The following is a 15,569-nucleotide window of genomic DNA, read 5'->3' as shown; positions in this document are numbered from 1 at the left end:
GGACCCTGACTGACGCAATAAATATAAATTAATCATATTTATTGTATGTCATTGTCTGGGACTTAGAAGGTCTGCATTTCAGACTTCATTTTACCACTATTATATAAAGTAATCAAGGAAACAGTCCTCTGGACTGCCCTCTCTCTAACTCTACTCCCATCCTCTTGGGTTACAAAGTTTCACCTGCTAGAATGCTCTTATTTCCAGGAAATAATAACAGCATGTTTTATTTATATATGCTATTTATAATAGTATTTTCAGAGTTTATGTGCCACATAGATCCTTATTTGGATTTTCTTATTTAGTCCTCATAACAACACCATGAAGTAAATACTATTGTTAGTATTATCCCTATTTCGTGGACAAAGACATTAATACCCAAAGAGATGAAAAGACTTGCCCAGGAACACACAGCCATAGCCGGCAGGGCCAGAAATCAACCCCAAGTAGGCTAACCCCAGGGCTAGTGTTCGTCACCTATTGGTTGCTGCTGGTATGGAAAGAAACTAGCTCTGAATTCCAGTTCTGCCACTAATGAGGTGAATGACCAAGAGGTCAAGGTATTGGCTGGATGGCTCTTGGGAGATGGCAACCTGAGGAAGTGGAGGGAAGGAGACCAAGAGCTGGTTGCTGAAGACATCAGGATTGGTGGGCGCTGACCAGATCATTGGTAGATGCCAGCAACACAGAATGAGCTGCAAATGAGCTGGGGTTTCTAGAAGGCAGGAATGAGGGAGAAAATCAGCCTCCAATGGAGAGGGCTGCAAGGAAGCAGTGTGCTCAGGGAGGACAGGTTCGAGTTGGCACAAGAGGGTTACATGAGTGTCCTAGGGCTGCCAGAACAAAGTACCATATGGGTGGCTTCAACAACAGATATATGTTGTCTTCGTCCTGGAGGCCGGAAGTCTGAGATCAAGGTGGCTCCAGAATGGTTCTTTCCAAGGGCTGTGAGGGAAGGACCTGTTCCAGGTCCCTCTTCTTTTTTTTTTTTTTTTTTTTGGAGACAGAGTCTTGCTCTGTCGCCCAGGCTGGGGTGCAGTGGCCGGATCTCAGCTCACTGCAAGCTCCGCCTCCCGGGTTTAGACCATTCTCCTGCCTCAGCCTCCCGAGTAGCTGGGACTACAGGCGCCCGCCACCTCGCCCGGCTAGTTTTTTGTATTTTTTAGTAGAGACGGGGTTTCACCGTGTTAGCCAGGATGGTCTCGATCTCCTGACCTCGTGATCCGCCCGTCTCGGCCTCCCAAAGTGCTGGGATTACAGGCTTGAGCCACCGCACCCGGCCAGGTCCCTCTTCTTGCTTGCACATGGCATGTTCATGTTGACATGGTGCTCTCTCTGAATGTGTGCCTGTCTCAACATTTCTTTTTACAAGGACACCAGCCATATTGGATCTGGGATCATTCTAATGACCCCATTTCAGTTTGATCATCTCTGTAAAGACCCTGTCTTCAAATCAGTTCATATTCTGAGGTATTGGGGTTAGGACTTCAACATATGGATTTTTGGGTAACACAATCCAGCCCATAACAGGGATAAAGAGAACAGTCAGAGAAAATGAGCAGGGGATGTTGCTAGACCATGAGTTCCCACAGGTACAGGGAAGGGCTTGGAAAGGCTGAGTGGTCAGACAGGAGATGCTATTAGGAGGACTTATGTATGGAGGACTTGGGGATGAAGTCTTGGGTCTTGAAGGATGTCCTGGGAGCCTGGGTTTCTGGCAGTGACTAGGGAGAGCCAGAGAGTTGATGTGCTGGACCTGACCATGATGGTCACTTTGGGGAAGGTGGTGACCAGTTCCAACTGGCCTGGGGCCACTGGACTGCTGGCCTTTCTTCCACTCTTGGTAATTTGGTGCCAAGTGGGGAGTAAAGGCCTCCTCGAGGCCCACACCCTTAGGCAGCATTGAGAGTGGGGGTTCATCCTCCACTCTCAAATAAAAGGACAGGAGGTCTCCTCCAGGGCCATGAAAGCAGAGTTGGTATCACTGAGTGTCACTGACCTCTCTGTGCACGGTAAGGGCAGGGGATACAGTTCTGGAACCTTTTTGCCTCCCATCAATCAATCAGATTTTCTACCTCTGTCAAGTTTCCTCTTGTAGTCAGTAAGAACATAAAGATCCTAAGAATATGGAAGGCCCTCCTGGCTGGTGTGAGGAGCTCTGCTGCAGGGGAGCAGGAACCCTTCAGGCTATAGGGGCTGGGGCCTTTGAGAAGAGGCAGGCAATGTGGGGAATTCTGGGCACCCACAGGAGGGCCAGCTGCACTGTAGGCTACCCCATGGGCTGGGCTGGATGGAAGGAGCTGTTGAGGGTCAAGCCCATGGGGCAGCTCCCAGATGAGAGGGGCCTTGATGGCCCTGAATCCAGGCTTGACAATCCCACACCGTCTGAATCCAGTTAGCTCTCCTCATCTGCCTCCCCACCAAACCTCAACTCCTCCCTGCCCTGCCAAATAAGTCCATCTGGTGTGAGTGGCCCTATGTGTCCAGTTAGCTCTCCACCCCCATGCCAGTCACCCCAGGACACATGCTTACCACTTCCTCTGTCATACTATCAAACTATCACTAAGGAAACTATCAATTTGAAGGCATCAAATGATTCAACAAAGAGTCTGGATAAAACCACAGTCTAGAGAGAAGCAGGGGCTCATGGAGACCGCAGGGGACATGTGTTTGAAAGTCGGGACAGGTCGCGCACGGTGGCTCACGCCTGTAATCCCAGCACTCTGGGAGGCCGAGGCGGATGGATCACGAGGTCAGGAGATCGAAACCATCCTGGCTAACACAGTGAAACCCCATCTCTACTAAAAATACAAAAAATTAGCCGGGCGTGGTGGTGGGTGCCTGTAGTCCCAGCTACTTGGGAGGCTGAGGCAGGAGAATGGCGTGAACCCCGGAGGTGGAGCTTGCAGTGAGCCGAGATCACACCACTGCACTCCAGCCTGGGCGATAGAGTGAGACTCCGTCTCCAAGAAAAGAAAAGAAAAAGAAAGAAAGAAAACAAGTAGGGACAGAGTCTGAACACTCCATGTATCCTGGACAGGTCCCTGCCAGTGGCAGTGAGGTGCAGATACCTAGGACAGGAACAGGCATGTGGGTCCCTCCCTCTTCTCTGCCAGCTCCCAGGGCTGTACAGGGCCCCAGCCCAACCTGCCCTCCCTGAGCCCAGTATACCACACTCACATCTCCTGGCTCCTCCACTGGCACCACTGTCCTTAGAGTGTCCTTGTTCAGATGCAGCTTCGTGCCCAAGCCACACTCACAGGGTCTGTCTGTCCAGGCCCCTCCCGGGATCCCTCCCACAGAGCCCTGCATTCTTACCTAGAGGAGAACCTCCAACCCCACAGAAAGAACAGCGTTCTCAGGGACAACCTACCTGGTTCCTGCCCCCTGGTGCCCCTGACCCCCAGGCTGGCAGCTCAGATCCGTCCCCAGCCCTGGGACCCGCCCTGACCCGAGTCAGGAGGGACTTGCAGGAGGAAACTTGCTGTTTCCCAGTGCTCCTTAATTCTCGGTTCTCATTCTGGTGCCAGCTTTGTTTCGGACAGCTGGGGCCACTTACATCTGACAGCTGAATTCCTACGTTCCTTCCCACGGCCTAGAAGCTCAAGGTGGAGACTGCCTTGCCCTTCCCCATCCCAGTTCCCCTCCGACCCTTGCACCTGGAGCCCAGCTCCCTGTTGACAGCTGGCCCCTCAGAACAACCCTGCTGTGGGGACACCCTTCTCTTTGGGCAGCTTCTACCTGCCAATAGTAATGGCCTGAAGTCCCTCAGCCCTGAAGCTCCTATCTGGAGACCTTGAAAAAGAGCCCCATCTCTAAGAAGGAAGCATTGCTTCTTATGAAAGGGTTTTCCTGCAACTTCTCACTTGAGAGCAGTTGTTGTATCCGCCTCTGCAGTAGATCAGACGCTGATGGCTCTTATCTTTCTCATGACTCCAAACCACACAGTTTGGTTCCTGGTATCTCCTTTACCACCTTGGCCTGCTCCTGAAGACCAGAACGTGGATGTTTGGGTTCCCTGTCTTTGGCTCAGGATGGTCCTGCTGGTGAGATGTGTGTTGGGCGCTTTTCTGGCCTTGGAAGAGCTAAAGGTCCAGGGCAAAGTCACTGAGATAGTGCAGGGATGACGGGGAGGTAGAGAAGACAAAGAAGGCCTTCACGAAGGGGAACAGAATACACAGCTATTAGCGGGTACAGCAGAGTGCTGTCAGCTGCAAGCAACTGAAAAACCACTGAAAGTAGCCAAGGAACAAGGAGTTTGTCATTGCTCAGATACAGAGAATCTGGAGACACAATAGTACCACGCACGGCCATGTAGGGTGTCAACCTCTTCAAGAACCCAGGTGCTTCCCCTCTTTCCACTTTGACAGTTCAGAATGGGAGTGATGATGGCTGAGGGAACTCCAGGTATCACATGCAAAGGGTGATGCCCAGAGGTAGAAACAACATCTTCCTTTGTCTCACTGACCAGGTTGAGATCACATGACCCTTCCTAAGCCAGTCACAGGAAAGTAGAGAATTACTGTGAGTAGCTTCAACTAATCAAGTTCTACCTTCTTGGGACAGAGGACAGGAAGGTATTTTATATCCAAGATCTGATTTTTCAAAGCTCTTTGGTTCTTGAAAGTCTATATCTTTGTATTTTATATCCAAGATCTGATTTTTTCCAAGATCTTTGTTTCTTGGAGGTCTATATGTAGTGTTGATTGTTTCTGCTGACTCTCACCATGGTGGCTTGTTTCCTTGGGAGTTTGGTGATTGTTAATATGGGCTTCTACATGGGAGCATGTGACTATGTGGAAAGTCAACGTGGTTCAGTGAAAAGAAATGGTGTCTTCTACTATCAACCAGAACCTTGTGCCTGAGTGACATCCAGGATCCAGCTGTTTCATTGCTCCTCCATTGACTGGCCAAGTTGGTGTTTGTACTAAGTCACGTGGTTGCACGTCCATATTGTCATGCCTGTTCCCTGTCATCATGGCTACCTGGAGGGGAACTATGGGAAGCAGGAGCCAGGAGCAGGCAGACGAGCTTGTTCTCTCTCCTACGCCCTGCCTTCTACCCTCCACTGCCTTCTATCTGCTCTCCCAGGACCCCCACTCCTTCCCAGTTCCTGAGATTTCGTTACATAGAGGATGTCAGTGGCAGGAGGGCAAGGTCTTTTCCTTTCATAAACAGAAAGGAGACTGTTGGTGTATCCAGGGGTTACAGTGAGAAACAGAGATGTGAGTTTCACAGTGAGTGTGTGGATGAAATTCTCTGTGGGAAACGTAGCTTGAGATGAGCTGAGAGCACTTACGGGGACTTGGAAACATCATCACCTGAGGAATGCGCAAAGAAAGAGGAAATGACAACAGAGAGTGCCAAAGATCCAACAGAATGAGCTTGTCCAACCCGTGGCCTGCGGGCCACATGCAGCACAGGATGGCTTTAAATGCAGTCCAACACAAATTCATAAAAACATTATGAGATTTTTTTGGTTAATTTTTTTTTTTTTTTTTTGAGACGGAGTCTCGCTCTGTCGCCCAGGCTGGAGTGCAGTGGCCAGATCTCAGCTCACTGCAAGCTCCGCCTCCCGGGTTCCCGCCATTCTCCTGCCTCAGCCTCCCGAGTAGCTGGGACCACAGGCGCCGCCACCTCGCCCGGCTAATTTTTTGTGTTTTTAGTAGAGACGGGGTTTCGCCGTGTTAGCCAGGATGGTCTCAATCTCCTGACCTTGTGATCCGCCCGTCTCGGCCTCCCAAAGTGCTGGGATTACAGGCTTGAGCCACCGCGCCCGGCCTTTTTTGGTGATTTTTTTAGTTCATTGGCTATCATTAGTGTTAGTGTATTTTATATGTGGCCCAGGACAATTCTTCTTTTTCCAATGTGGCCCAGAGAAGCCAAAAGATTGGACACCCCTGAGCTAGAGAAAGGGAAGAAAATAGGAAACTGTGGTGTCCTGGAGGCCAAGGCACAAACAGGTGTCCAGAAGTGAAGGCTCCACAGTGCCAAATTCTGCTGCCACAGAATAGGAGGTAGCTCTAGAACTGGACAAAAGGAAGGTCCCTGTGCACAAAGCAGCATTTATGGAGCAGGTTTCACTGAGCTGGGGAGTAAGTGAGAGGGAAGAAATGCCGACAGTGAGTGCAGATGGACCCTTTAGGAATGCTGAGTACCTCTGCTGCCTGAGCAGGTGTACCCTGACCATCCCAGTTAATGCTGGAATCTGCCCTGTCATCATCCATCCAGTCCCCTAATGGCTCCACTTCTTTGTTCCATTGCACTGACACTCACAGTCCAAAGTGCCATTTGCCTTGTATTTTTGACTAATGTAGTATGTTCACTGCGGATTGTGTATCTCCCCTGCAAGATTATAACAGTCTCAAAGGCCTTTATCTCTTTTGGTCATCAATACGTTTTAAGTGCCCAGAGCAAGGGCTTGGCTCCCGGTAGGTGTTTAGAAGAGTTGGTCAAATGGAATGACTGAATGGGGAGAAGGACAGGGTTTGGGAAGAGGCCTGGGGCAAAAAAAAAAAAAAAGGGGGTTTCTGCTTTTAGAGCTGGGTGCAGCCTGCTTGTTTATGGCTGAGAGAAAACAACTTGGTTTGAAAACATAGAAGAGAGAAGTGGGAATTCGTGATGCAAGGTCTTAGGGGAGATGAGTTTCAGAGCAGGCCTGGGGGAAACAACCTGGTTCAGGGAAGTTGGGAGGGGTCAAGGTACATACAGCTGGAAGGTAGGCTTCTGGAGTGTCTGAAGTAACTGAGGGGCTTAGAGTCAAGGCCCTGGGTACTGGGAATTCCCTGGGTGATGGGATTTTTGTTGTTGTTGTTGTTGTTCGTTTGTTTGTTCATTTGTTTTTTGAGACAGAGTCGCACTCTGTTGCCCAGGTTGGAGTGCAGTAGTGCCATCTCGGTTCGCTGTCACCTGTGCCTCCAGGGTTCAAATGATTCTCCTGTCTCAGCCTCCAGAATAGCTGGGCTTACAGGTGCGTGCCACCAAGCCCAGCTAATTTTGTGTTTTTAGCAGAGAGGGGGTTTCACCATGATAATAAGGCTGGTCTCGATCTCCTGACCTCAAGTGGGTTTTTTTGAGCAAAGGAGCAACACATCACTATGGTGACCACTCAGGGTCATTGTGCTGTACAACTCAGGAGACACCATTTGCAATCCCATAGAACACAACGGGAATGGTGCCCCTTGGAGGTGTGCAACATGGCAGCCCTGTGAGGAAGGGTTAGTGCTAAGAGGAGTGTGAGGTAGGACCCTCTGGTGGGAAACTCTTGGAGACTTAATTAAGGTCTGACTAGGGGGTTGCAGGAGGGACAGCAGAATGATCACAAATGCAGTCTGACAACAGCTGGGAAGGTAAGAGGACTGGAGGGCCTGAGTGTAACTTGTTTATGGTAGGACCTTCAGGACAGCGGGCTGGCTGCACTAGGGAGATAATAAATTGAGGTTTTGATAGTTGCCGTTGCTCAAGAACAAAGAAGGAAGTCCACTTAGATGTGGTAACATTGAAAAATATGTATGATGGCAGATAAATTCCCAGGTAAGACCCACAGAGGGAATTTAGAACTTACCCCAGAAAGCGTTATTGGAAGAATCTGGAACTTTTGAGACTGATGTAGGGAGGCCACACATGTCCTACTGAAATCATCTTTTAGTGTCTTTCCTACTTGATCTAATTGCATCCTGTCTGCTCCATTCAGTTCAACTATATCCTAGTCCATTCAATAAACATTAATTGAGCATTTACAAGTCCTCAGAATTAGAAACAAAAAATAAACGGTATAATCCCTGTTCCTGATTGGCTGTCAGGCTAGCAAGAGAAACAGAAGCGTGAGCAGCTACAACAGAATATGGAAGATGCTCAACTAGGGGTTCTGCAGAGGAACAGGGGAGGGTAGAGTCAGGATCTCACCAAATTTCCTGTGTATGTGGGGGCAACATTGAGCCTCCCTTGGTCATTTTTCTTCCCAAAGTCCCAGGAGCTGGAGCATATGGGCGAAGAAAGAGTAGAAAGCTCAGACCCCACATTTGCTCCTGGATTCCTCACTGAGGCTGTAAGAGGTAGCACTGGCCTTAACTCAGCCGCTGAGTGGCTGTGACCTTGGGGTAACACTTGCTACCTGTGAGCCTGGAAGTGGGTCTTGGGCCAGTCCTATTGGAGGTTCCCTTGACTGCATGGTGTTCTCACAGTTAACACAGTTTGCCAGGTCAGAGAGTAGATCCCAAGGATGATGAGTTGGAGGGCAAAAGCCACCACCTCCAAGAAGGTAGCCAGATACACCTTTTGCTCTGCCTGGCAAGACACTCCACAGAGTCCAAGGTCTAGCTCCGGGGGTGCTACCTCTGTGGATCCTCCTCTGACCCCCTCAGAGATGAGTCTCTGGCTTCCACATGATTCTACTCTGAGTGAGGGGTTCTCCTCCTTCTGGTGCATAGGACAGAGAGGACCCCCAACTCAGAGGAGAAGCATGCCCTCTCTAAGTTGTAAACTCAATGATGTCATCTCCATATTTCATTGCCTGGCACATAGTAGGTGTTCAGTGCTCTTTGAATGGGTGAATACATTAACAAATGTCAAAATCTTATATCGTCCACAACCCAGTGCCTGTGTCACTGCCCCTGGAAGTTTTCCCGTGCCTCCCTTATTAACAGTCATCTCTCTTTTCCCCATACTCCAATAGGATGCTGTTTGAATGCCTACACTAGAACAGAGCTGGCAAACTTTTTCTATTAGGGACCAGATAGTAAACATGGCTTTGCCAGCCACAAAGTGTCTGCTTTAATGACTTCACTTTGTCATTGCGGCACAAAAACATCGCACAGCCACAGAGAACAGAAATGAATGAGTGTAGCTGTATTCCAATAAAACTATTTACAGGCCGGGTGTGGTAGCTCATGCCTGTAATCCGAGCACTTTGGGAGGCCAAGGCAGGCGGATCACTTGAAGTCAGGAGTTCAATACCAGCCTGGTCAACATGGTGAAACCCCATCTCTACTAAAAATACAAAAATTAGTTGGGCATGGTGGCGGGTGTCTGCAATCCCAGCTGCTCGGGAGGCTGAGGCACAAGAATTGCTTGAACCCAGGAGGCAGAAGTTGCAGTGAGCCAAGATCACAGCATTGCACTCCAGCCTGGGTGACAGAGCGAGACTGTCTCAAAAAAAAAAAAAAAAAAACAAACTATTTATGGACACTGAAATTTGAATTTCATATAATTTCCTAATTTCCGCATCACAAAATATTATTCTTATTTTGCTATTTTAAAAACCATTAAAATTAAAAAAAAAAAAACAACAATTTTAGCTCCTGGGCTGAGCTAAAACAGGCTGCAGTCTATGTTTGTTGCGTAGACCAGAGTGCACCAACACCTGCTTGAGAGCTTACTAAGATCGGCTTGCTAATAGGCTTATTTTGGTCTTGCCTATTAGCCTATAAAAAGAAGAGTTAGGAACACAGCCTTTGGGTGCAGATGGGTCTGTATTAATATTCTGATTCCAGACTCCCTCTCTCTTTTTCTTCCTTTTTGGTCAAAGTCACTGGGCAGGCCTGCTAAGGGCCAGAAGGCAGTCCAAGGGTAGCCAGGACTCAAACAAGGACAGTGTGTCAAGTTCCTAGGGCTGTCATAACAGAAACTGGGTGGCTTAGAACAATAACAATGTCTTGTCTCACTTTTCTGGAGGCTAGAAGTCCAAAGTCAAGGCACCGGCATGGCCATGCCCTCCGATGCCTCTAGGGAGAATTCTTCCTGCCTTCTTCCAGCTTCTGGTGGTTGCTGGCAATCCCTAGTGATCCTTTTTTTTTTTTTTTTTTTTTTTTTGAGACAGAGTCTTGCTCTATCACCCAGGCTGGAGTGCAGTGGCGTGATCTCTGCTCACTACAACCTCTGCCTCCCGGGCTCAAGCAATTCTCCTGCCTCAGCCTCCTGAGTGACTGGGATTACAGGCATGCGCCACTACGCCTGGCTAATTTTTGTATTCTTAGTAGAGACGGGATTTCACCATGTTGGCTAGACTGGTCTTAAACTCTTGACCTTGTGATCCGCCCACCTCGGCCTCCCAAAGTGCTGGGAACCACCATGCCTGGCCCCCTTGGTCATCCTTAACTTGTGGGATCCCTCCAGTCATATGACTTTCTTCTTCCTATGTGTCTTCAGTTGTTTTATCTCTAGGGCTGTCTCCATGTCCACACTTTCCCCATTTTATAAAGACATCGGTCATATTGGATTATGGCCCACCCATAAGACCTCATTTTAGTTTGATTACTTCTGTAAAGACCCTTTTTCCGAATAAGGTCATATTCTGAGGTACTGGAGATTAGAACTTCTGCATATCCTTTTGGGAGGCACAAGCCAATCTCATAACAGAGGGTGTCAGTACAGGGCAGGACCCAGCCCAGCTTGGAAGTGAGCTATATTCAGTGGGGCAGGGGGAGGGGACAACTATGTAAATACACTGACAACAATAGTGTAGTTTGGCACAGCTAAGGTGGGAGGTACAGATACAGACAGAGAGAAAGCTAGAAAGAACCCTGTGGTGTTGGATTGGAATTGGCAGTATAAGTGTGAACTCATGGTTTTCAAAATGATAGATATAGAAATAAATATAGCTGGTCGCACGTGGTGGCTCACGTCTGTAATCCCAGCGCTTTGGGAGGCCGAGCCAGGTGGATCACTTGAAGTCAGGAGTTCAAGACCAGCCTGACCAACATGGTGAAACCCCATCTCTACTAAAAAAAAAGAAAAAAAAAATTAGGGGGACGTGGTGGTGCACACCTGTAATCCCAGCTACTTGGAAGGCTGAGGCAGGAGAATCACTTGACCGGGAGGTGGAAGTTGCAGTTAGCCAAGATCACGCCTGTGCACTCCAGCCTGAGCAACAAGAGCAACACTCTGTCTCAAGAAAATAGAAAAAAGAAAATATAGCTGTAAATACAGTACATGCATTTGTTCATTCATTCTCTGGCTCTGTCCAATGAGAGACCGGGGGGCAGTGACACCTGAGCAGCAGGGAACAAGGTCACCTTGTGTGTATATCTTGGCTCTAAATACCATTCTCTACTATGAGGAACCCGAACCCGTTGGAGAAAATTCCCAAGTCCAAGCCCAGGGCAAAGCAAGTAGGAGAGGGGATGAGCATTTCATGCTGCCTGAAAGGCAGGGAGGTCTTAAAGAATGATGGGGATCATTGGAAAGGACACAGGAGCCCATTTGAAGGAGCTGTCACTGGCCAAAGTTGGCATGATTTGAGCATTAAAATAAATCATGATAGGAACTGACTATAAGCCATTTAATAAAATAGAAATCCATGAGTCCACACTGGTTAAATAAGTGAAAAAAGAAAACAAGAAGGAAAACAAGCTCTTCCTTAGGTAGAATGCCAACTATTAAATGCAAAAGGAATGGTGACATTTTATTTATTTAATAAAGGCAACTTTTATTTTAGATTCAAGGGTTATACGTGCAGGTTTGTTATGTGAGTATATCTCATGATAATTCATGTCCCAAACCGCATGGTAAGTGTAGTACCTGGTAGTTAATTTTTCAATCCTTGCCTCTCTCCCTCACCCCTCTAAGTAGTTTCCTGTGTCTTTTGTTGCCGTCTTTATGTCCATTAGCACCCACTGTTTAGCTCCCACTTATAAGTGAAAATATACAGTATTTGTTCCTGCATTAATTTGCTTAGGATAATGGCTTCCAGCTGCATCTATGCTGCTTCAAAGGACGTATTTCATTCATTTTATGGCTGTGTGGTATTTCATGGGTGTATATGTACCACATTTCCTTTGTCCAGTCCACTGTTAATGGGCAACCAGGTTGATTCCATGTCTTTGCTATTGTGAATAGTGCTGCAATGAACATATGAGCACAGGTGTTTCTTTGGATATAAACCCAGTAATTGGACTGTTGGGTCAAATGGTCGTTCTGTTTTAAGTTTTTTGAGAAATCTCCAAACTGCTTTCCACAATGTCTGAACTAATTCTTATCAATAGTATATAAGCATCTTCTTTTCTTAGCAGCCTCACCAGCCTCTATTGCTTTTTGACTTTTTAATAACAGTCATTCTGACTGGCGTGAGATAGTATCTTATTGTGGTTTTGATTTGCATCTCTCTGATGATTAGTGATATTGAGCATTTTTCATATCTGTTGGCTGCTTTTATGTCTTCTTTGGAGAAGTGTCTGTTCATTTCTTTTGCCCACTTTTTATTGGGGTTATTTTATTATTATTATTATTATTGTTGTTGTTGTTGTTGTTGTTGTTTGCTTGCTGAATTCTTTAAGCTCTGTACAGATTCTGAATATTAGACCTTTGTTGCATGCATAGTTTGTGAGTATTTTCTCCCATTCCATAGGTTGTCTGTTTACTCTGTTGATAGTTTCCTTTGTTGCACAGAAGCTTTTTAGTTTAATTAGGACCTGCTTGTCAATTTTTGTTTTTATTGCAAATGCTTTCAGGAACTTAGTCATAAATTTTTCCCCAAGACTGATGTCTAGAATGGTGTTTCCTAGGTTTTCTTCCAAGATTCTTATAATTTGAGATCTTACATTTAAACTTTTAATCCATGAGTTAATTTTTGCATATAGTGAAAGGTAAGGGTCCAGTTTCATTCTTTTGTGTATGGCTGGCCAGTTATCATGGCACCATTTATTGAATAGGGAGTGTTTCCCCCATTGCTTATTTCCGTCAGCTTTGTTGAAGATCAGATGGCCGTGGGTACTCAGCTTTATTTCTGTGTTCCATTGGTCTATGTGTCTGTTTTTGTACCAGTGTCATGCTGTTTTGATTACTGTAGCCTTAGTATAGTTTGAATTTGGGTCATGTGATGCCTCAGGCTTTGTTCTTTTGGCTCAGGATTATTTTGGCTATTTGAGCTTTTTTTTTTGGTTCCATATGAATTTTAGAATAGTTTTTCTAATTCTGTGAACAATGACAGTAGTAGTTTGACAGGAATAGCATTGAGTCTGTGGATTGCTTTGGGTAGTATGGCCATTGTAATGATACTGATTCTTCCAATCCATGAGCATGGAATGTTTTTCCAATTGTTTGTGCCATCTGTGATGTCTTTCAGCAGTGCTTTGTGATTCTTCTTGTAGAGATCTTTTATGACCTTGCTTAGCTAGGCATTCATAAGTATTTTATTTGTGTGTGTGTGTGACTATTGCAAATGAGATTGCATTCTTGATTTGGCTCTCAGCTTGAACTTTACGGGTGTATAGAAATACTACGGATTTGTGCACATTGATTTTGTTTCCAACTTTACAGAAGTTGTTAATCAGTTCCAGGGGACTTTTGGTGGAGTCTTTAGGGTTTTCTAGGTACAAAATCATATCACCAAAGAAGAGACAAAGTTTGACTTCTTCTTTTCCTGTTTGGATGTCTTTTATTCCTTTCTCTTGTCAGATTGCTCTGGCTAAGACTTCTAAATGACAGAATTTTTAAAAATCACCATTTGGCAATGATCACCATGGTAATGTTTAATTAAATTAAGGAACATCATTGCATATTGAAATTATACAGGTGTGGGAGTGGGATGAGAAAGCTTAAAAGTATCTCCCTACCAAATGCTTATAAATTACGATGTGGAAGGGGAAGTAACTTTACAATAGAGAAACTTGACTGAGGTCAAGTTAATCAAATGATCAGAGTGAACAACATGAGTGATGGGACAGATTGACAATGAAAGCTGATAGGACTCATCAAGAATAATCCAGCATCACTTCTATGTTATTTTGGCCAAAAAAGCATAACCTCGGTCTAATCATCAGACAGAGCCAAATTGAGGGACATTATTCAAAACAACTAGCCTGCAGTCTTCGAGATGTCAAGGAAAAAACAAGGCATCTGTTTCAAACTGGAGACCCGAAAGACACGGTAACTAAGAGCCATGCACGGTCCCAGATGGATCCTTTGCTAGAAAATACATTTATTGAGACACTTAGTGAAACTCAAAGGGGGTTTCCACACAAAGGGTATGTGAGAGTTCTTTGTACCGTTCCTTTAACACTCTGTATTTTGAAATAGTTTCAGAATAAAAATGGAAATGGAAAAAAATGCAATGTTAACATATACGAGTTACTACTTTCAACAAGTTAGCTTCCTTTTCATGCCTCAATTTCTTCACCTGTACGGTGAAGACAGTAACAGCTACATAAAGGTTACTGGGAAGAGATGGAGAAGCACCGAGCCCAGGGTCTGCTCACAGCATAAATGCTCAAGCCCTGGTCATTATGACTACTACGTTCTTGCCAACATTTTCTTGGGTTTCTTAGTCTCTAAAAAATTGTCAGTTGCAAGAAACGGTATTTTACATACCACTGAGGGAGAAAACAAACAAACAAACAAAAACATTCAATGAATTCCTGACAATGTGATTCTTCTCGCTTAGAGCTTTTAATACTTATTGAGAGAACTCTGTTAGACTTATTCAAATGTAGATTTTTATCCTCTGCTGCTCTATGACAACTTTTCAAAGGAGAGGATCAGTCAAGTGAATTGGCTGAGGTGTTCCTAAGGCTCCTTCACATTTTGGGTCTGGTGTCCGGAGTCATTCTGGGTCAGAGTCTCGGGGTCTTCGTTTCTCCACCAGTCAGCATCCTCTGTGCTCCTGAGGGCATCCAGGCCTGCAGCCTGCCAGTCCCACAGAGGAGCTCAGGAAAGACAGGCAGAGTGGGGACACCTGGGAGAAAAGAGAGGCTGGGATGTCGCTTTAATTCCATCCTCTTCAGCCCTGGAGAATCCCCTGCAGGGTTTTTCCATGCCAGGCAGAGACATCACACTGGCTGGAGTGCCCGAGAGAACCACTCATGCCTTCCTCTACCCTGGGCTTTCTCTGCTAGGGTGAGGCCCTGCCAGCTCTTCCTGGCCAACCCTGCCCTTCCTGGTAGGAGGAAAGCAAAGAACAATCAAGCCAGAATTCCAGTGGCTTTGAGGCAGGTTCCCGCCCCTCCATTTCCTCGATTCCCCTCATTCTTGCCCTCCATTCCCCTCATTCCTGTCTGTTGCCCTTTCCCCTGGGAGATAGCCCCATGTAGGAGAAATCTGACTGCATTGTGTTGTGTCTTGGCACTGTGACTCATTCTGTCTTTATTCAAACTTTTCCTATTTGGTTCACCATGAATAGTTTCTGCATTAATTGAGATTTTTTTAAACCATATTGCATTAAAATATTACTTATATCAATTACTGAATTTTGAGATGCCTATTTAAATTTTGAGCCCGAGAGAGTGCCTCACTCATCTGACCTTAATTCTGCTAGCCCTGCTGTGCTCAGGGAGCCATTCATTCATTCATTCATTCATTCACACACAGTCACTAAAGGTCTCCTCTGTACCAGGCCATGTGCTAGGTATTTGGGAGGGAAATGCAAGCCAGACTCAAGCCAGCACTGAAGATAGTGTCGGAGGAAAGACAGCCATGAACATGCATGACCATATGACACATGGTGGGGTGGGACGGCAGGGCAAAGAGGACATGGGGGAAATCAACATACCACCAGCTACCACTTGTAAGGGGTTCTCCTCTGGCCAGCTCGGAGCTAAGGTCTTCCTGCACACAGTCTCGCTGGATCCCCTCAACAC

General features: G+C 46.3%; 3 protein-coding genes across 4 annotated transcripts in view; 2 read left to right on the top strand and 1 right to left on the bottom strand.

Annotated features, from left to right (window-relative positions):
- Positions 1–15,569, bottom strand: part of PVALB (parvalbumin) — a 307,642-nt gene that overhangs the window by 97,047 nt on the left and 195,026 nt on the right. The gene's annotated exons all lie outside the window — the stretch shown is intronic.
- Positions 1–15,569, top strand: part of KCTD17 (potassium channel tetramerization domain containing 17) — a 357,579-nt gene that overhangs the window by 189,353 nt on the left and 152,657 nt on the right. The gene's annotated exons all lie outside the window — the stretch shown is intronic.
- The window catches only part of MPST (mercaptopyruvate sulfurtransferase), a 462,750-nt gene that overhangs the window by 328,296 nt on the left and 118,885 nt on the right, over positions 1–15,569 (top strand). The gene's annotated exons all lie outside the window — the stretch shown is intronic.

Source organism: Macaca thibetana, chromosome 10, assembly GCF_024542745.1.
Source record: "Macaca thibetana thibetana isolate TM-01 chromosome 10, ASM2454274v1, whole genome shotgun sequence".
Lineage (NCBI taxonomy): Eukaryota > Metazoa > Chordata > Mammalia > Primates > Cercopithecidae > Macaca > Macaca thibetana.
The sequence above is the reverse complement of the archived record's forward strand: the minus strand, read 5'-3'. Positions and strand labels throughout refer to the sequence as shown.